This window comes from Dermacentor variabilis, chromosome 6 (genome assembly GCF_050947875.1).
Source record: "Dermacentor variabilis isolate Ectoservices chromosome 6, ASM5094787v1, whole genome shotgun sequence".
Classification (NCBI taxonomy): Eukaryota; Metazoa; Arthropoda; class Arachnida; order Ixodida; family Ixodidae; genus Dermacentor; species Dermacentor variabilis.
In genome coordinates, this window is record NC_134573.1 from 881,953 (window position 1) to 904,383 (window position 22,431).

Consider the following 22,431-nt stretch of genomic DNA (forward strand, 5'->3'; position numbering starts at 1 on the left):
CAGACAACTTGATGTGCATTACAAAAAAAAAAAAAAAAGAAAGAATTCCTGCATCATGCTGCTATGCTAGTATAGACATACTACTACAGTAAAATCTCGATAATTCAAAAGGCGCTTGACTACAAAAATTCTTGACTACAAAACTGGCACACTGTCAGTGATTTCATCTTCCATGTCAGCATATGTTGTTTGAACATCTGTTCTATGTTTGAATACACTAGCCGATGGATTTCTTAGACTGAAAATTCAGACTTGATGGATGTTCTGGACTTCATAAGTGCACTGTCAGGGTTCTTATAGAGCTAATGCATTTTTGTGACCGATATTTTAGACGAATTTAGGCCCCAAAGTTTGATTTCCCGGACTAAAATGCTAGTTCCGAGCCACATTACTTGATCTTGGACGCTGCCATGTTGGACTTTCTGCTGGCTTGGCTTCCAGTGTTCTGCTCTATAGCCTCCAAAATTGGGAGGTGCACACTATCAACAAGTTGCGTACCATCGTCCCGTCTCAGAGGCCATGCGCGCTCTTCCTTGGCTGACAAAACGCTGCTGGGGATGGCACTTCTTCTTTTACAGCGAAGCTGTATATGGCTAGAATTCCTGGATTCTTTCACGTCCATCGACAGAAAACTATCACCAAGCACTTATACTTGCTGTAAGCAAACAAAAAATTGTCTGCCCTTCCTCTCCGTGAATATGGATAAGCAAAGCTTGGGGGGTCCCTTTGTATACCTAACTGTCCCCTTTGCCATCAACTTTATGTTTACTTAAATGTGCCCTTGTGATTAACGACGTGTGCATTGTGTGGATACTGGTGACATCAATGAATACAATTTGTCAGTGAAACACGTGTTTATTGAACATCGGAAACTTCACTGGTCAATTTTTCGCAAGTGAGCAGAGTAGCTTTGTGATTGCTGCAGTATGCTGCAAGGGGTTTGGCCATCTCGATGTCACACATGTCATTTGCAAATGTCAAATCTACACACATTTATCTTGTAGTAGTGGGTACGTTCGCCAGAGTGCAACACCGAAGCGAGAAGCGTTGAAGCATGAATGTAATCAGCCGCTGTCATTTGCGTTCGACATCACGAACACATTCTTTTGCTTGGGTGGTGGAATCGGCATGGCGGCAATGAGCGCTTTCCCGAGCCTGTTCTTACCGCCGTTGCTCATATGCCACCTGTTCCTCGGGAGAGTGGACGACTTGTGGCCAACCCACCTCGACGTTGGCGCAACTGTGATGCGCGCGACCAGCTGCGTAGACACTACCCATGCATTCTTTCTCCCTCCCCTACACGTTATGTGCGCTGATTGGCTGCACTGTGTCAGGCGATCCGATGACATGAGTACAATGCGTACAGATTCACTGCACTATACCCTCTCCTCTTGTTTCTCTTGGTTTTTCGGTTTTTGTGCATGCATAGTACCTTTGGCAGCTTTGGCTGAGGGGGTTTTCACAAACACGGACGTTCAGGCAGACATTAACAAGCTTCACTTGCAAAAATGCGATGGCTCATAGCCTCGCAAGGCACAGGCTATGAGCACTCAGCAAAGTGAAGTGAACAGTACATGCATTCTTTGGAATCGGCCATGCAACATACAGAACAACATACGTTTCAATAAGGACCGAGCTCAAAACAAGCATCCGAACCACATAATTGTTAAGGTGCTTGTGATAGCAATCTGAAGCATGTAGCACGCCCCGCATACATTTTCTGGTAAAGACTACTGTTACGCAAGCTGCCACGGCGGCACCAGCTTGCAACGTGAGGTGTGATGTCCTAGCCTTTCGTATATAAAATCCGTTGCGAGGTTGGTTATTTTAATGTTTGGTGAGTACCACTATGGGTGGTGGCATGCTGTGAAAATTACCATTACTCCCATTCCTGCCATTACTCTAAAATAGCACTACTACCATTACTCTTAAGCCATAAAGCATTGCATAACCCCTCAGAAGTTGTAGTGGTGGTTTACAACAGCTTCGCTGGACATCCACTTTTGGAGGACTAGGATGGCGAGTTCTTCCTTTCTTTATTTAGTGAGCACTGTTGTCACGATCACTGACTGCGAGGTCCGTCTTTTTTTTTTTTTTTTTCTAAAGTTTCAGTTTCTATTCTGCATGTGGTGGGTCCGCTGAGCAGGTGTGTCGCAGAGCCTATGTCGCATCCTTGTGTGTGCTTGTGTAGCTTCACATTTGTGTGATTGGTGCAACCTGAGTCGCCTCCCATGCCTTCGTGAGAGCCAAGTGGTATGAAGAAATGTGCGTGAACGGAAGTTTTTTTGCAGCCGGTGGCAGCACATCATGATCAAGTGAAGTATGCACCCTGAAGATAATCAATGGAGCTCTCGGGCCATGCAAGAAGATTGGCAGAAAGTGGGCAGGAGCAAGCAGGCCGCTCAAGGCTGTAGACAAAACTCACCGGGGATAAAACAGGCTGTTCAACACCTGACCACCTCTTTCGACTAGAACATGAAATACGTGAAGCATTCTTGCACAACAGCAATCTCTGACAGTTTTATTCGATCTTGGAAAGGTTTATGATACTACTTGAAGATTTGGAATCTTGTGTTTAAGAATCTGTGGCAGAATGCTGAACTGTCTCACTGATTTCAGGTACAACCAAATTAGGAAGGCTCACTAAGCAGTCCCTCACCAGAACAGGAATTGGTCTCCCTGTTGCAGTATTTGGCCACTACCTCCCTGGTGATTCCTACAATTAATCCATGGCCTTCAGTCCTCAGCAGCTGTGGAGCACCTGACCAAGGCGGCAGTCAGACCTGTAACGTAGCAGAGGGTGCTAAGAATCTCTAGGGCGAGACAAGCTGCCAATGGAAACTCACCCTGTTAACCTTTACCAGCCAAACTCTGTCGAGTGAGGCTAGCTTAGCAGGACTCTTTGAGGAACTATCAGACATTGTTTGGAATATCATCAGCCTTAGTGAGACTAGAAGAACTGGTGAGGCTTATACATTGCTGAATAACTGCCATGTCCTCTGCTATAAGATAAGAAGATAAGAAGCAATACGGGTGGGATTCCTAATCCATAAGGACATAGCGGACAACATTGACGAATTCTACAGCATTAAGGAGAGGATAGCTGTAGCCGTAATCAGACTCAATAAGAGGTATAGATTAAAGTAGTACAAGCCTAAGCTCTAACATCCAGTGACGATGATGGAGTAGATCAGTTTTATGAAGATGTTGAATTAGCAATGAGAAAAGTGCAAACTCACTATACTGTAGTGGTGGGAGACTGCAATGCAAAAGTTGGGAAAAAGCAGGCTGGTGAACAAGCACTTGACAACTACGGCATCAATTCTAGGAACGCTAGAGGAGAGATGCTGGTAGAATTCGCAGGAAGGAATAAGCTTCGAATAAAGAACACCTTTTTCAGGAAGCGTAACAACAGAAAGTGGACCTGCAAAAGTCCTAACGGCGAAACAAGAAATGAAATTGATTTCATACTTTCTGCCGATCCCAGCATATTGCAGAATGTAGAAGTGATAGGTAGGGTAAAGTGCAGTGATCATAGGCTAGTGAGGGCTAGGATTCACCTTAATTTGAAGAGAGAAAGAGTAAAATTGGTCGAGAAGAAACAGGTCAACCTGGAGGCAGTAAGGGTAAAAGCAGACAAATTCAGGCTGGTGCTTCCAAACAAATATGCAGCCTTAGAATATAGATGAAGATGACATAGAGGCAATGAATGAAGCTGTAACTAGGCTGGCTTTAGAGGCAGCAATTGTAGTGGGAGGCAAGGCACCAAGGCAACCAGTAGGTAAACTCCCCCAAGTAACAAAGGACCTAATAAAAAAGCTAGAAAGAATGAAAGCGTTCAACTCAAGAGATCAGATAGGATTCGCATAACTGTCAAAACTAATCGACAAGGAGAAAATAAGATATATTCGAAATTATAACGTTAAGAAACTGAGGAAGCAGTAAAAGATGGACGCAGCCTGAAATCAGTGAGAACGAAACTTGGCATCGGACAAACCAAGATGTATGCGCTGAAGCATAAGCAGGGTAATATCATCAGCAATCTTAAAGATATAGTAAAAACAGTGGAATAATTCTATACTGACCTTAACAGTACCCAGAGGAGGCAGGATACCTCCATTAGAAACAGTAATGAACAGGATACAGAAACTCCTCCTATTACTACCGACGAGGTCAGAAGGGCCTTGCAAGACATGAAACGAGGAAGAGCGGCAGGAGAAGATGGAACAACAGTAAATTTAATCAAAGATGGAGGAGACATAAATGCTTGGAAAACTGGCGACTCCTATACAATGTGTCTATTGACTGCAAAAGTCCCAGAAAACTGGAAGAATGCAAACATTATACTAATCCACAAAAAGGGAGATGTTAAGGAATTGAAAAATTATAGGCCCACTAGGTTACTCCGAATATTATATAAAATATATACCAAAATAATCTCCAATAGAATAAGGGCAACACTGGACTTTAGTCAACCAAGAGAACAGGCTGGCTTCAGGAAGGGATACTCTATAATGGATCGCATCCATGTCATTAATCAGGTTATCGAGAAATCCTCAGAGTACAATAAGGCTCTCTATATGGCTTTCATAGATTACAGAAAGGCATTTGATTCAGTAGAGATACCAGCAGTCGTAGAGGCATTACATAATCAAGCTGTATAGACCGCTTACCTAAATACCTTGGAAAATATCTACAGTGATTCTACAGCTACCTTAATTCTACACAAGAAAAGTAGGAAGATACCTGTAAAGAAAGGGGTCAGACAGGGAGACACAATCTCTCTAATGCTATTCACTGCGTGCTTGGAAGAAGTATTCAAGCTATTAAACTGGGAAGGCTTAGAAGTAATGATCAACGGCGATTATCTCGGCAACCTTCAGTTTGCCGATGACATTGTTCTATTTAGCAACACTGCAGATGAGTTGTAACACATGATTGAGGGCCTTAACTGAGAGAGTATAAGAGTGGGGTTGGGGATTAATATGTGGAAGACAAAGATAATGATGAATAGCTTGGCAATGGAACAAGAGTTCAGGATTGCCAGTCAGCCTCTAAAGTCTGTGAAGGAGTGTGTTTACCTAGGTCAACTAATCACAGGGAACCCTGGTCATGAGAAGGAAATTCATAGAAGAATAAAGATGGCTTGGATCACATATGGAAGGCATTGTCAGCTCGTGACTGGAAGCTTATCATTATCATTAAAAAGGAAGGTGTACAATCAGTGCATTTTATCGGTGCTGACATATGGGACAGAGACTTGGAGATTGACAAAGAAGTGCGAGACCAAGTTAAGGACCGGCAAAGAGCGATAGAACGAAGAATGCTAGGCATAACGTTAAGAGAGAAAGAGAGCGGTTTGGATCAGAGAGCGAACTGGTGTAGCCGATATTCTAAATGACATTATGAGAAAAAAAAATGGAGCTGGGCAGGTCATGTAATGCGCAGGTTAGATAACCGTTGGACCATTAGTGTAACAGAATGGGTACCAAGAGAAGGGAAATTACCTCTTACCAAGCAAATGACGTTGGCTTCGAGCATCCAGCACGAGCTGATTTTTGCTTGATCAACGACCTCATCATGATTTCCGTCAACGTGTCTGCGCCTGCGCTGTCAACGGTGACGTCACATCACGGGGACACCATGCCCTATATAAGAAGCTTCCCATCGCCGGTTGCAACCAGTGGGCTTGGCAGCAGCACCTCAGGCACAATGCTCAAGAACCCATTTTGCTTCATTGCGCACGTTAGTAACTACTTATCGGCCTACTGCTATCGTAGCGACAACTGCTTTTTGTTGCTGCTGCCCAGCCCACTACGTATAAAGAGTGTTTGTGCATACCTTTTTTCTTCCCAAGACGATCTTTTAAAATTCGGTGATATTGAATTAAACCCAGGCCCAGACACGACTGAAAGGGAAATGCTCCAGCAGATTCTATTAGGTCAAAGTTCCCTGAAATCGTCTGTCAGTGACATTCTTGCAAAACAGGGCTTTTTTGAGAAAAAAAAATAGATGGTTTGACCGAGAGAATAAAAAATTTGGAAGACGAGGTGGCAACTATCAAGACCGTAAAAGCAGAGGTAGAGCATGTAGGTCAACTATTAATAAACTGGAAGCCACTGTATCACACCTGTTAACTAAAACTGACGACTTGGAAGATAGAAGCCGTAGGAATAACTTACTTAGTTACGGCATAAAAGAAGAGGAAAGGGAAACAGAGACGGAACTTACGGACAAAATAACAAAGGACATTCTTAGCGAAAAGATTGGAGTTACGATAAAGAGCATGCAAAGATGCCATCGAATAGGTAGGAAATCAAACAGGAATCGTCCTGTCATCATAAATCTACATGACTACCGAGAGAAGACAGTAATAATGAAGGCATGTCGAAATTGAAACGTTCAGGATATTCAGTCAGTGAAGACTACAGTCGAACCCGACTATATCGAACCCGTTTACATCGAATTATTCTATATATCGAACAATTTCAGGACACGATATAGTTACAATGAGTATATATCGCAAAACTACGCTTACATCGAACAAAAATAGCAGCGACACCCGATATATCGAACGTCAAGCGGCGGAAAGTGCCCCCGGAAGTTGGCTTTCCCTCGCGGTAGCGGAGAAAACCCGGCTGCGCGGCTCCATCCAACCGCTCTCCCTACCGTGACCGCGCCCGACCGCGCTAGCCGTCGGCACCCCCCCTGCAAAAAATGATCCTGGCCCGCCCACAGCGCTTGCTCAGACAGCCAATCAGATGCTCTTGTGCCCTCGTCGTGCAAGATGGCGGAAGTGCGAGTTGTCTCGCTGTTTTTGTGTGCGCCTTGTAGGCCTTCTCCCACAGTGTTGCCGTGATGAAGCGGCAGAATTTGCCTTTCGTCGTGAAGCTCGCAATCATAAACCGTGTCGAACGCGGTGAGAAGTCGGATGTCCCCGCAGAGCACAAGATTCCGAGGAGCACTCTCGGCACGATCTTGAAGAATAAGGGGGAGATTAGGGCTAAAGCGTCCAAACTCGCGACCCGGTGCCCGTGGCGCCCGACCCGTATGCACGGCCGCGTACGAGTGGTTAATCTGAAATTGCTTCAGCCGTGCCGACTTCCGTGTGCTCGGTGATGACCGTAAATTTTGATGAATGCGACGAAGCCGTTGCCAGTGTTGCCGAAGTTTGGAGCGAACTGTCAGAATTTCCGGAAGCTGTTGACGAATCAACGGTGGATGAGTTTGTGAGCGCAGATGATGTGTCGCGACCACGGGAGAGCCCGAAAACGAAGACTACATTGCCAACATCGTACCGAGCACAAGTGAAAGTGTGCACAATGAGGAAAGCAACGACGGTCCCACATCCTCCGAAATGATTGGTGCGCTCGCAATAGTCCGGTGCTTCTGCGCGAATGCGGAAAGTTGCGGCCTCAGCTGCTCCGACTCCTTAATGTGGAAAAGTGCGTGCGTCGCAGGCAGCGAAATTGCCAAAGCAGAAGAAAATGCAGGACTATTTCGTGCGAAACTAAGCTAGTTTAATCAATAAAGTGATTTTATAAATGGTATGTGCTTTTATGACATCCAATTATTTAGCAGGCTTATATCGAATTATGCTCTATATCGAACTGATAGGCGTTTTTTTGCGAGTTCGATATAGCCGGGTTCGACTGTACTCGAAAAGTATTCGTGACGTCAGAAAGAAATTATGGGAAAACGCATCACAGGAAAAGAATAATGGTGCTAAAGTTAAGCTGGTTTTTGATAAGTTAAGCATTAACAGTGATATGTTTGGATGGGATAATGCAAAAAACAAACTATATAAAATCCTGAAGAACCATAAATGACACCACAAAGAGACCAGCCTAGCATTCAAAATCTTAAACACAAACTTTCGTAGTGTCGTCAATAAAGCTGTAGAACTTGAGGGCATGCTGTTCTCGCATGATGCAGACGTTGCCATGCTTACAGAAACGTGGTTGAGCAGTGAAATATTTGACAGTGAGTTTGTTCCTAAGGGCTATAAGGTATTTCGGGGTGACCGCGACAGAAGAGGTGGAGGAGTGGCCATTTTGTACAAATCATCAATGCAACTTTTTAGTATGCCCGATGCGCAAAATATTGAAGCTGTCTTTTGCAAAGCATACATCAACAAGGTCCGTTTCATTCTTCGTGTTTTTTATAGGCCTCCAAACTCTTCTGCTGCGGTACTTGAAAACTTAAGGGAATATATGCACTGCCATGTAAAATCAGATGACAGAATACTACTGGCAGGGGACTTTAAAGGGAAGCTGAAACATTCTTCGAAAAAAATGAGTTCTTTGCGGCATTCTACAGTTTTGAGTCCCCTGAACATGAATATCTGGTTCAAAAAGGGCGGAAACAAACGCAAGCGGCTGTTTATTCAAGAAAACGCGCACCAGCGCCTCAGGGCATCGCGCGAACGCCGCTATTGCCCGTGATTGGTCGGGGCCGCTGTGACGTCAATCGCGGCAGTTGCCGATCGGCGCCGCCGTATGCCGCTGTTTCAGAGCGTAGCACGCTGTTCTGTTCTGGCTTCATAGCTGAGTTGTAAGCATTATGTAACGTTCTCGCTGTCTCGGACAGCTTGTATTTTCGCCGTTCATGTTGGAACCGACAGCCGATACGGAAAACGATGGCGGCAACGGCGGTAACGGTGGCAACGACGATGTTGAGTGTGCCAACAGCGAGAGCTATTTGTGCACCTTCTCACGCGTTGGAAATCTTAGTTGGTACGTATGTTCTTTTTTTTTTTTTTCATGTAGCTGCACATTCCAATGACGGGAGAAAAAAATGCGCTAAAGTGTCACTGGGAACTTGCTGCTGGAAGAATGCTGAAGCACTAACTTCTCATTAAATTGTAAACACGGGTGCAATTCCGCGATGTCAAGCACGTTGCCGCTGCTTGTCTAAAGTCCCGTGGTTTTTTGAGTGTTGATACACGATCGCGAGCATAAGTGCCGCGTTTCAAACCGCGCACATGCAGTGCTGCGAGGTACAGTCACGGAAGTTGCTTATCATACACATCCAGAGATGGCCAGAGGTATTATATGTGCAATATTCATACTATGGTTTGACGACTTTGCGATTGTGGCTCGATCAAGAATCGGTATGCGTGCTCCATGCTAGTGTTGACATAAAGATATTAGGCAGTTTTAGCACCGCCGTGTGGTAAACACGATAATTGCAACCGTACGTCGAATATCACTAGGCAAGCCTATACTCCATTTCATACCTCAGGTGCAACGCTGCGGAAGCTACGCACGAAGTCCGGTCACCAAAATTTATTACTGCGCGCGTTTCCGTCTATGCTTCGCAGCGTGCCAGCGGCGTTTGCTCGCACGAGCATGCACGTGAACCTGCCGCGACGGGCAGCTTCACGAAAGAACATTTTATGAAAATCGCAAAAGAAAACAAATGTGAGCGGCGGCGGCGGCAGATCCCTCGTAGCGTCGTTCAGTAAAGCGCAGGACGGAAAGAGGCATGCCAGTACATGCCAGCACGCCGGTCCGGCAGCTCGGTTGCCGCGAATGACGTCACTCTCGCCGGTTCTCTCCTCTGGCAACCACCTCACCCGGCGCTCCGTGAAGCGATGGGGGCGTGTCCACGGGGGTGATTTAGAAAGCGATTTCCACCCCTTATATTAACAAAACGAAGAAAAAAAATTCGGAACCGTAAATTATTAGGTCTGTTCTTCTCAATCCCAGCAATTCATGGAAATTGAAAACCGTTTCAGCTTCCCTTTAATTTACCAAACATTGATTGGCACACCTTTTCATTGCATTCTGCTCACAGTATTGATAACACAATCTTTGATATTGTATTCACATTTGACTTACTGCAAATGGTAAATAATTTCACGAGACTACAGGGAGCCGTAGGCTCAATTCTGTACTTATTTTTTGTAAGTGGCGCTATCCGAAATGCGATAACCTGTGAAGTCACAAACGGGATTTCTGATCACAAAGCTGTCTTGTTGAGCTTGTCAAATGTCTACCCTGATCACTAAAACGGTGTTCATTTGTTTCCCAATTTTTCTCGTGCTGATGATGAATTTATTCCGGATATGCTTGCATTCTACTTCGATGACTTCAGAAACAGCACTTGCAATGTAAATGATTTATGGCTTTCTTTTAGGGGAATTGTCACTGAATGTATCCAACGTTTCATTCCCACAATTGCAAAATCTTCTGTGCACCGTAACCCATGGATTTCTCGCGAGACGTTACGCTTACAGCGAAGGCTTGAAAGGTTAAAAGTGAAAGCAAGAACAAATGTAACCTTAAAATCTATTGTAGAAGGCACTTCAGAACAACTAAAACAGAAAATAATTTGCGACAAAGAAAAATATTACGGAACGATCCTGCCTTCGTTTATTAAAACGTCTCCCGAGAGATTCTGGCACCAAATCACACCTAAATCTTCTTCTACGAGTGGGTTCATGATAGACGGCAAATGTGTAAGTGATGAGACTGTCGTTTGTTCTGCTTTTTACAAATTCTTCCAGTCGGTATTTACCAAAGATTATGGTTGCCTTCCCAACTTTTCTATATCGCTTCCTGTTATATCTGACGTCATTTCTGAGAGCGGCGTTTTTAATTTGCTATTGAACGTTGATACTAAAAAGTCACCAGGACTAGATAAAATACCAAACGCGTTTTTAAAGCGTTATGCGGAATGGTGTGCTAAGTACCTGCATGTCGTATTCTCCAGATCTTTACGCGATGGTTCCCTACCGGATGACTGGAGGACGGCCGAAATCAAACCTTTACATAAATCCGGGAAAAAAACACACATAGACAATAACCAAGCAGTATCTCTTACATCTACATCATGCAAAATTTTAGAGCATATAATTCATAAACATATATTAGGTTTCTTAGAAGAGCACAAGGTTTTTACAGATGTCCAATATGGTTTCAGGCGTAGATTTTCTACATGTACTCAATGGACCATTTCGGAAATCGCAGCACCGCGAGAAAACCCAGCGGGCGCGCAACGCATTATGGGAAAAGTGAGCGAGCGCCGACCAACCGCCCGTCTTGGCTGCCTCCTGCGTTCGCATAGCTGCGGTGTGTGTGCGCGTGCTTTGTTTAGTTTGAGACTTCGTGTATATTTTGATGGTGGGCGGTTGCAGGTGCGTTATATTAACTGTTACGTGCCTGTGGGTTACTTAATGACCTCAGCCACTACTGAGCACGATGTCGTCGAAGTGCCGAGGTGGCGGCCAGACTTGTTGTGTGCCTGGTTGCGACAACAACACGCTGAAAGACAAGAACGTTTCATTTCACGCGTTCCCTGCAAATGAAAAAGAAAAAAAGGAGTGGGTGAGAAGAATCAAGCGCCAAGGAAGTGCTGGTCGCTTCTCTTTGTGGCAGCCTTCTAAGCACCACCGGATATGCGGAGCTCACTTCAACGCAAGTGGACGCCGTGGTTATCTGGACCGGCTGCCAACAATTTTCCCCCATAAAGTCATCAATCAACTATCTCCTTCCTTTAATACCGGTAAGTATATATATTCAGACGGTTATTGCATGTTATCATAACTTCCAAATCTTTTCCAGTCGCGAAACGCAAGAACTGCCTCTGCCAGCCCGGTGCTCCTTCTGAACGAGTTGGATATCAGCTGCGTAGTTGACGTGCCCCACTGCGATCAACGTAAGAGACGCTTTAACTGTGCCATCTTTTTGCTGAGGCTTCGGCTTTGTGTGTACGCATTCTCGCGAAAGTGTATTATACGCAGAAAGCGACGTTGTTTCCCAGGAGCCCACCCAGCTGACCTTTGGTGCACCGGCTTCGCCTCGCACGGAAACGGAAGGTTAGTGAGAATTCAAAATTCTCGCTTTCTCCATTCCACTATGAAAACTTATTTTGTGCATTTAACGGACCCCTATCGCGGCCACGGATGCCAGGGTCCACGGGTGGTGTGGCAACCGGTAAATTAATAGCGAGCAACTTCCTTATCCAGTGAAAACCGACGAAACTTTCTCCCGCAAAGCCAGTTTTTCGCAAGCTTTTGCAGCTAGCCATGGGAAGTCTGCATGTTAGGAGTGGCAGAACCTCATGTGTTCTGTGACATAAATGTCATCAGTGATTTGTACCGTCCATGTGTTATTACTTCAGCGAGTTTTCTGATAAACGTGGTACCTCTTCCACCAGTGCACGCATTGTGAAACTTACCCATTTCATTTCTTTCACCTCGATATTATTCCCTTTACCCCAGCTTGGAAAAATGACTCAAAAGTCAGGCTATCCAAATGTAGTGCAAATTTGGCGGAACAATACACTGGTAGCACAAGCTGCAATGTCGTCGAACTGCATGCTCAGGAGGGGCACAGACAGCTCATGAGGTTTACGAGTATAACTGAATAGTACTAATCTGGGCTTGCTGGTTGGTAAGCTGCTTGCACAGGTGGATCAGTGGAGTGAAAGAGAGTTGGGCTCTGTGGCTTTGGCATCCTGGTTCGTTGTTGTCTGTATATCAATGTAAGCCGAGAGCAAAGGTTCAGAACACACATTGTGGGCTGAAGTGACTATTTCAAACCCTGAAATCTGCATTAAAGGAGGGCCTAAACGTTCGCAAATCAATAAGCAGTTCATTTTTTTTTAGGTGCCGACCACTCGCACTCCATGGGGCCTCCAGACGCAGCATCTGCTGCCACACTAAGGAAAGTCAACCACCTTCTCGAAGTCTGTGGAAAACTCGAGCATGAAAATAGCTTGCTCCGCAAAGACAAACCTGTGCTCCAGAAAGAGGTTGAGGATCTGAAGGCTCAGTTGCATGATGTGAAAGTTCAAGGAGAAACTGAAACTAAAAGATCCTGTCTCCAAAGTTCACGATTTTGTTTCAGATGAGAAACGACTCGTGTTTTATATGAGGTTTAACTCCTTAAAAAAATTTGATGCGTTTGTGGAACATGTTGAAGGCATGTACGAGGCACTGAAAACGGGTGCTGGCAGGCCACCAGCACTGACAATGAAAGAACAGCTCATTGCAGTGCTTTGCAGGCTCAGGGTTGGGTTACTGGAACAGGATTTGGCATATCGCCTGAAAGTGTCTGTGTCGACCGTGAGTGCTTGTACACATTTTGGGTTAATTTTTTGTTTGAAATGCTAACCCAGATACCAATGTGGCCATCCTGTAATACAGTGGACCTGTTCATGCCAGACAATCTTAAAGAATTGTACCCATCTACACGCATTGTACTGGACTGCACATAAATTTTTATTGAGAACCCGTCTGACTACAATACACAAAGTGACCCTTTCAGCTCGTATAAAGGACACAACACCGCAAAAGGGCTCATTGGCATCACTCCAAACGGCTTCGTTTCATTCGTGTCTAATCTTGCTCCTGGAAGACTTTCCGATAGAGAAATCACAAGACACAGTGGCCTGTATGAGTTGCTCGAGGAAGGGGACAGTGTAATGGCGGATAGAGGATTCCTCATTGAAGATGACCTCCGTCAGCTTGGAGTCGAATTAGACATGCCACCTATGTTGAATGGCCGCTCGCAGTTGTCACTGGCAGAGGAGTTAGCAACACGGCAGATAGCCAGTTTGCGAATCCATGTTGAGCGTGTCATCAAGGAAGTTAAAAACGTTAGAATACTCCGTGCTGTTTTTCCTAATGTTATGGCAGAGAAGCTGAACAAGGTATGGAAAATTTGTTGCTATCTCAATAATTTCATGCATGAGCCCATTCTAAACCGATGAGCGATGGTGGTGTTTTTAATGTTTTGTACGTTGGTGCATGATCTACTGTAATGCAGGGGTGCTCAAACTTTTTAGCCTTTTCAGTTGAAGAAAGACCAACCTTATTTGGCTAAAATAGAGTCGGCTCCTAACATGTTTCATTTCTGTTTTGGCCAGCTTCGGTCATGGAGCCTGTGTTGAAAATATTTGTTTTATGGGGGTTTAACGTCTGAAAGCGACTTACGCTATGAGGGACTCCGTAGTGAGGGGCCCCGGAGATTTCGACCACCTGGGGTTTTTTAACGTGCACTGACATCGCACTTTTGCCTCCATCGAAATTCGACCGCTGCGACCGAGACTTGAAAAGGTGTTCGCCGGGATATGTAAAAGGGGTACGCAAGCTGCACAGCACCTGAACAAATACTTAAATTCAGTTATGACTGGCTGTATAGTGATGTAGCAGTAAGCAGCTAGAGCATTAGTCCCAAAATAACTGGCTAAGGCGGATGAAGACATGCACGGACATAGGTGCTTGGCGATTCTAGGAAGTGTTCCAAGAAATCCAAGAGTTCCAAAAAACGCAGTTTGAGAATCCCTGCTGCAGTGCAAGGCATTGAACTTGCGTTAACGTACACTATTCCATGTACAGCAGACTAGAGCAGCATTTCTTGATCTGCTGAAGTAAGCCTGAAGTCACTGTACAGGCTATATAGCGCTGCAATGCCTTATTTCTGTGTCGGTGTTGTGCAAATGATTGGAGCATAGAATGTGGCAGTACTATATCTGAGTCATGACTAAAAACCAAATCACCAGTCTCATTGCTGAGCTACACAGACAAGATTGAAAGTTGGTGTTTGCAGCCATTGTCTTTTCTACCACAGATTTTCTTTCCTAACTTTTTGGAGTGAAATCTGTAAAGTGAATTTCACTTTGTCATTTTTACGTGTGTTAGTGACGTGCTCATTTTAAAAAAAAATTGTGATATGTATATGTATTGTATATTTGTGTACTGTATATGTAAAAAAATTTGTATATCTATGCGAGTATTTCATGGCAATGAAATTTGATACCTTTATTACAAACTCTCATGTAATGTCCTGCATGGAATCCTTGAGGAAGAACTCATATAAATAACCGCTATTGCACTCAGTATCAGTATGCAATACTCGAGATGCGGCAGGTTAGAGCTTGGTCGTCAAAGCAATGCGAGCCCAGTGCTGCTCTAAACTTGTGCATTAGCCCCTCAGAGCAGAGATGAAGTATGCTGAATGTGCACCTTGGGCACTCTCTATGACGGCACATTGATTTGCTGTAAAGCATAAACCTTCGTTGGTTCACTCCACATATGTTACAAGTCGTACCGAGTGCAGGAGTACCTACACTACGGAGAACACACTTGTCACTTCGCAAAAATTTTGCTTGCAACTTTCAATGCGGTTTCCTTACAGAGACCAGTGTGAAGTCACTATCATCATCAAGTATAGGAAATGTTGATGTAGCTGCCCAGATTCCTGGGTCTAAGAGTGCATTATGTATGTGTTCAATGACAAGGCAGCAAGACGTGTGGTGATTGACATTTGCTTTTTGCACACCGATTAGTTGCACACACATTTAAATAGGTGGTGGCAATACATACGCGTGGCCATAACAATCTTACACAGAAAAACACTTTCATTTCTTCATGGAGACTAATGCAATACAATATATTTAAAAACCAAATATATGCAAGTATGAACACATGCCAAAGCATGTTATGAGTCCGAGCACCTTTGTCCTGCAGACCAATGTGACCAAAGTACACCAGGAGAGTCCAGTCAAAGCCATTTGCCCCTGGACCTGTTAAAGTACTTGTGGGTCGGTTTAAGAACTCCATCTTCAGGTAGGATGCCGTATTCACAGCATTTTCTAATTCATCACCCCATTCCTTGGCAGCTGAGAGGGTGTTAACTTCAAGGAGACCAAAATCTCCTCCCTCCTCTACAACGCGGTCTGGCGTTGCACCAAGAACAGGGGCGCCAGGGTTGACGCACAACCCACAACAGTAAATCCTAACTGGGACCTCTCTCTTCTCTGTGTAACGCTGCACAGCTGCAGCTTCATTCCTTAAACCATCAGCCATGTATTTGGTCTGCATCTGGCTAGACCCAAACAGCCTCTTGAAAAACTTCTCGGCAGCTGGCTTCTTCCGTGACACCACATCTCCGAAGTGTGAAGCAGTCAGGCGCTTGGATCTCTCGAAGCTCCATGTTGTAGAGCCGCTCTGCATCCTAGTCGCTTGCTCAAGGGCCGATGAGTCTTCTAAAGTAAGCTCACAGGAGCCGAACTTGTACCCAGCTGGCACATGCTCAACCCACAGGGCTTGCACCGGTAACCTGATTGGCATCTGGCTAAGAGCATCCTCGTGAAGTGCTCTTTTCACTGGTACGGGCAGAAAGTGGTTGTCCTCCAGCGTCTTGCATAGCATGGCGTTGGGAATATTTTTCTGTGTCTGATACATTCTCTTAATATGGTCTTCTGTCACTGTCAGAGAAACTGTGGTTTCTTGAGTCAGATGCCTGCCAGCTTTCATTGGCATATGTTTCACAAAACGTAGTTGTGAAAACTCGCGTGAGTGCATGTTGGCCTTCTTAGCCCTAGTGCCCCATGCTCTGGGTTTGTCTGTACACGAATGTGTGTCTCGCACGTAGGCTGCCCCAGAGCGCTTCAGGTCTAGTACAAATCATAGTAAGGCAACTACGTGTTTACAAACACCTGCAGCTCCAGCCCGGCAGTTGCAGGTTCCTGCAACCACAGTTCCATTTGACGAGAGCACAACAGCAGTGTTATATAATTTTGCCAAAGAGAATGATTCCTCCACGGTTGCTTTAAGAAAAGTGGAACTGTCAGCCTTGCAAATAAGAACATTGTGAACCTTATCTGCTTTAAACATCCTGTATCTGCTTACAGTATGCTTCTGAGCACCATGTGCATTCTGATGTGCCAAGATTTCTTGCTCTGAGAAACCATCCGGCATGTCTTTTAACTGCTTTGTCCATGGTCCTTTCGGTAACCTTGCTTGAAGAGGATGCGCATTTTGAATGGCTCGTAGTGGTACCTGCAACATTGGTATAAGCAAGCGTCAAAATGTTTTCTTCGGCACTCCACACATAAACAGAGCATGGAAGCATACACAGCTGATCATGGGATCATCAATGCGATCTTGAAATAAAAGAGTATTCATTCATTGTGTCTTGGTCACTTGTGGCACTACGCGCGGTCGTGGAGAATGTTGCGCAAGGACGGGCTCCGTAAGCCACTAGCTAACTTAAAACTCTGAGGCTGCCCTAGTACAAGGTACTGGCGCGTTCAATACTTTTCAGGTTAGCCAAAACATCCGCCGCAGTTTTTTTAGACCGCGTTCGCGTTACTTGTAGCCACCGAGGCACGTTCATATTTTGGGTGCGTCTATCTGCACTCCACGGTAGTAAGTAATGTATACCGCGACCGAGATAGTACAAGCTGTCAAACAAACAGCAACTGCTATCTGTACCGCAATGCTATGCTCAGATATATACACATGCTATGCTCAGATATATACACAGAATGTAACAGTGCTAATACAAGAGCTTGTTGGTTCTGTTTCGTACTTGCTGCGTGCTATTCAAACAACACTATAGGCAAGAAAATGCGCTGGCACAAGCTAAGCGCCAACTCAGCTACTTATTTCTTGCAAGATGTACATTATTGAACGTATGCGCTGTCCGTTCCTTTCGACGATATTCTTGCTTGTCCGTAGATTAAATAGCACGCTGTAACCAAAAGACTGAATGGGCAGTGCTCGATAACGAGGTATTTGGCTGAAATACAGGGCATACATTCTCACAAGAGGGTGTCGCACTGTTGCAACAAACATGAATGTACTGTACGCTACGTACTACGCCTGCCGCCGGAACAGCCGCACAAACTTCGAAGGTTTGCGACGGGCGACTAGTAAATAAATGCGCTGTTAGCGCGTGCTCACCAGCAAAACACGCCTGCTAGCCGTAGGATCGTGCTCGTGCCTTCAGTAGCGTAGCTATAAAACGCTGACAAAGGAGTTGCTATGCAACGCAAGCTCCGAGCGCGAGACACTGGCTCGTAGCGCTCGTAGCCTCGGCTGCATAACCACAAGAAAGTTGTACGGCAATGTAAAGATCACTTGCGCGGCGCAAACATGCAACAAAAGTATTACTAGCACTCAAAAAACAGTTTTTTTATACCTGCTGTTGCGCGATGTCCATGTCGTACCGCTCCTTCGCCGGATCCTGCCTGCCAAGATCGCTCACAATTCCCAGCCTGCTTTGCGGCGGTCGCGTAGGGGGCGCGCGCAACTTTCCGAAATGGTCCATTAGTTGAGACTGTTCACGATCTCGCACAGGCAATTAATGAAGGGAAGCAAACAGATATTGTGTTCATGGATTTTCGTAAAGCATTTGACAAGGTATCACATAACAAATTAATCCATAAATTAGGGTATTATATAAAAAATGAACAGATACATGGATCAGAGCCTATCTTACTAACAGACACCAATTTGTCACCTTAAACAACACTTCTAACAATACAGAGGTTGCGTCTGGAGTCCCCCAGGGATCAGTTTTGGGACTACTTTTATTTCTATTATTTATAAATGACATAGTCGCAGAACTTTCAGTTTCCGTGAAACTTTACACAGATGACTGTATTTTGTATGAAAACATATCTTCTTTAATGATCAGGTGCGTCTAAATAATGACCTGGCAAAGGTCACTGCTTGGTGCGAACAATGGCAAATGTCTAATAATTCTGAAAAAACTGTTTTTATGAGAATCGCACATAAGAAAGAACCTCTTCAATTTGCATATAATGTTGACAACGTATCTCTATCAGAGGTAAGAGAGTACAAATATTTGGGCCTATGGATAACCAATGAGTTTTCCTGGACGAAGCACATAGATACTGTTGTTGCGAATTCTTTGCGTAAGATGTTTTTCTTGAGACGCTCACTGAAATCATCTATGCCTGGTGTTCGTTTACTGGCGTACAATTCCTACATTCGTCCGTTGTGGTATATGCCGTAATTATTTGGGACCCATTCACTTTAACCAATATTAAAAAACTGGAACGTGTACAGCATAAGGTAGTTAGGTTTGTTTTTAATTCATATGGCCGCGCGTCTGTTGGTGAGCTCGTAAGGCGCAGTGGATTACCCCCATGACTGTGCGCACCCTATCTGTTGATTAAAGTTCCTCTTTCAACTTGTAAACGGCCATTATAAGGTTAACACTTCCAAGTTCTTTACTTACTCATCATGTTATAACACGAGACGAAGGCATGCTTTATTGATAACCCCCAGCAACGCACGGAATAACTGTTTCAAATATTCTTTTTTTCCTAGGACAATAACAGACTGGAATAATCTTAATTCTGATATTGTTACCCAGAATTCCTTAACAATGTTTGAAAAATGCTTGCAAATGTTATGAATTCGTGTGCGTAATCTGCTTGTACGTTTTTTTTCTGTATGTTATGTATTCTTCACCAATGTCTGAAAATGCCTGCATATGTGATGAATTTTGTATGTGTTTACATGCTTGTATATTTCTATGTATACCCACCCTGCTATGATCTGATTTCAGATAGCATTATATATAAATAAATAAATAAATAAATAAATAAATAAATAAATAAATCAGTGAATTTTATCGGTGCTGAGATATGGGGCAGAGACTTGGAGATTGACAAAGAAGCGCGAGAACAAGTTAAGGACTGGCAAAGAGCAATAGAATGAAGAATGCTAGGCATAACGTTAAGAGAGAAAGAGAGCGGTTTGGATCAGAGAGCGAACTAGTGTAGCCGATATTCTAAATGACATTATGAGCAAAAAAATGGAGCTGGGCACGTCATGTAATGCGCAGGTTAGATAACCGTTGGACCATTAGGGTTACAGAATGGGTACCAAGAGTAGGGAAATGCAATCGACGATGGCTGAAGGCTAGGTGGAGCGAATAAATTAAGAAATTCGTGGGCGCTAGTTGGAATCGGTTGGCGCAGGACACAGGTAATTGGAGATGGCAGGGAAGAGGCCTTTGTCCTGCAGTGGACATAAAATTGGCTGCTGCTGCCGCTGCCGCCGCCGCCGCCGCCACCGCTGTTGCTGCCGCTGCTGCTGCCGCTGCTGCTGCTGAACAAGCTACATCTAACTAAACCCATGCTTGGCAGTATTTGAAGTGATTGAAGTAATCTCATGCTGACTATGGGGGGGGGGGGGGATACGCTCTGCGTGCAGGTAGGGTTGAAAACGAGCTCCTGATCTAGCCACACACAGTCTTGTCGTGGTACCCCCAAACCATAGTGTGTGTAATCGCAGCTACATCGTGTTCGAACGAATAAGGCAACTAGCGGTGTCAACTCTAATAAAGATTATTGTTACTAGCAATAACGAACACTGGCAGAGGGAAGTCCACTCAGTAATAAGTAATAAATAGGCTTGCCTCGTTGCCTGGGATAGTCAGACAAGCGAGGTCACTCACGGGTTGCAGCAGGTATATCAATGGCAGATTAGAGGTTGGGTGCCTGAGAGTGAGGGTCTTCCACGGTGGCATGCTTTTATAACTTTTCACCTTTTGCGAGAGTAATGTCATCCTTGCCTGTCGGATATCTTTCCTTTGCCCGCGAGCCGTAGGGGGAAGGTGTGATGCCCAAATATGGGGACAACGGTTCGTGTACTCAAAGGTTTTAACGGTTCTCTTAGGCGGAGCCTCTGAGAACCCAATTGAGGACAAAGCCATTGGTTTCGAACACACACACAGACTTTTAATCAAACTAGAAGCGTAAAATAAATTATAGAAAGAATAAAATAAACACTCAAATAGACATCACGGCGGTAAGACACATTTGGGGCTAATTTGAAGTTAACTAGTGCGCGAGTCCGGGCTTGCCATGACGGCAGGGACGCATAACAGTCTCGATGCGGAGACGCGGCGACAAGTTGGCACAAGGAGTTGCGCCGGTCTCACCAAAGGTCGTGGTGTAAGTTGACTGACCGGGTGACCGGAGCGCGCCAGCTCTGGCGTGGAAAGGTAAAGCAGGCGGCTTGGCGGCACGAGCAGACGGCGGCTGCGTTCTGGCCGCGCAGCTGGGTGTAGAGCTCGGGCCCGTAGCCTGACTGCTCTTGTCCTACCCACGGGCACAGAAGCTTGAACGCCGGCCTTGGGCAGCAGGCGGCACGACAGATGGGGGCGGCGTTCTGGCCGGGCGGCTGGCGTAGAACTCGGACCTGTAGCCCGACTGGTCTCGCCCTGCCCACGGGCGCAAACGCTCACCGGCCTTGAGCAGCTGGCGGCACGCTCGGGTAGACGGGCGATGCAGAGGAACGGGCTGGCAGGAGGCCCCGGTCGGGTGAAGTCCTGGTGGCTCGGGTCCGGAACCCGACAGCCCGTCTTCAACTCCCGGTCCGGTGGTTGACCTCCTCCGGGCGTCGCTTCCTGGAACTCCCCGGCGTCTCCCCTGCGTCTCCCCTGCATCTCCTCCTTCTGCCAGCGCACCACGCTTTTTCTTCTCTCTGGCCGATTAGGCATTCTCCGGTTGGCTGCCTGACGCCCCGTGGTCTTTCCTAATCGGTTTGCTTTTCTTCTTTTAGTTGTTTTTCTTGCGCTGCACGTTCACGTGCCGGATGCTCTTCGGCATTGTCGTTTTTCTCCTTCCAGCACAGAATTTGCCTCGGCGCGCGCACTCCTTGTCATCTGCTCCTGACCGTCCCGATCACCGCACCATGTCGCGCACAACACATCACATAAGCCCCCTTTCAACAAGTTTTTCAGAAGAAAAACTGCCGCTCAGTGGGCGACTTAGTTCACGCGTGCTCGAACACTACACTCATGGTCCGTTCACAAGAACTCACTGTATGGTTCCATGGCACAGTTGACTGAGCACACAGAAAAATACATTAAAGGAAAACACTAATTCAAAGAAAGCACAGCAAATGAAAAGGAAGAAAAAAAAAACTAGCATCAAAGACTAATAGCATGGCATTGCGATAACACAAACTTGCTATAGTGACGGTAACATCAAGAGGCGTAGGGTTGCAGCGCCCCTTGTATTGTACTCATGTAGTCCGTCCTATGAAGTTCCGCACGTTGGCTTTCTTGAAGGTCATCGCCATCATTTGTTGTGAAGGTAGGCTTAGGGGAGTCCGTCTCCTCCTCCTCCACCACGATGAATGATGCTGACTGTGGAGAACTTTCCGGTTCACGCTCTTCATAGCGCTTCAGCATGTTAATATGGAACAGTTTTGTAGTATGTCCCAAGTCCAACCAGTAATCAAAGTTGCTTTTTTTTTTCTGTGACCAAGAAAGGCCCCTTCCAGTGCGTCAACAGTTTTTTTGCCGTTGTTGGAAGCAGGATAAGGGCACGGTCACCAACTTTCAGCTGGCGTATCTTGCTTCCCCGGTCGTAGCAATTTTTCTGTGTCGTTTTAGATCACGGCAAGTTCTCTTGTGCCTACCGTAGTGTCTTTTCCAGGCGATCTCGGAGATCCAAGACATACCCATATGTGGTCTTGATTTCTTCGCCTAGGTGGTCTCCTGTCCATAGTTCCTTAAGTAGACTGAGTGGGCCTCGGATGTGTCCACCGTAGATCAACTCGAAAGGAGAAAACCCTATACCGGCTTGAGCTACTTCATGATACGCAAAGAAGAGGGGTGCTAGTAATCGGTCCCATGACTTTGGTTCTTC

General features: G+C 45.4%; 1 protein-coding gene, 1 long non-coding RNA gene and 1 pseudogene across 2 annotated transcripts in view; all 3 read left to right on the plus strand.

Annotated features, from left to right (window-relative positions):
• Positions 1-22,431, plus strand: part of LOC142584535 (uncharacterized) — a 714,262-nt gene that overhangs the window by 78,507 nt on the left and 613,324 nt on the right. The gene's annotated exons all lie outside the window — the stretch shown is intronic.
• Positions 11,392-11,813, plus strand: LOC142584078 (uncharacterized). Its single transcript, XR_012828684.1, has 3 exons — positions 11,392-11,508; positions 11,568-11,661; positions 11,767-11,813. It is a non-coding gene; the product is annotated as an uncharacterized LOC142584078 (long non-coding RNA).
• On the plus strand, positions 12,794-13,884 carry LOC142584480 (uncharacterized; annotated as a pseudogene).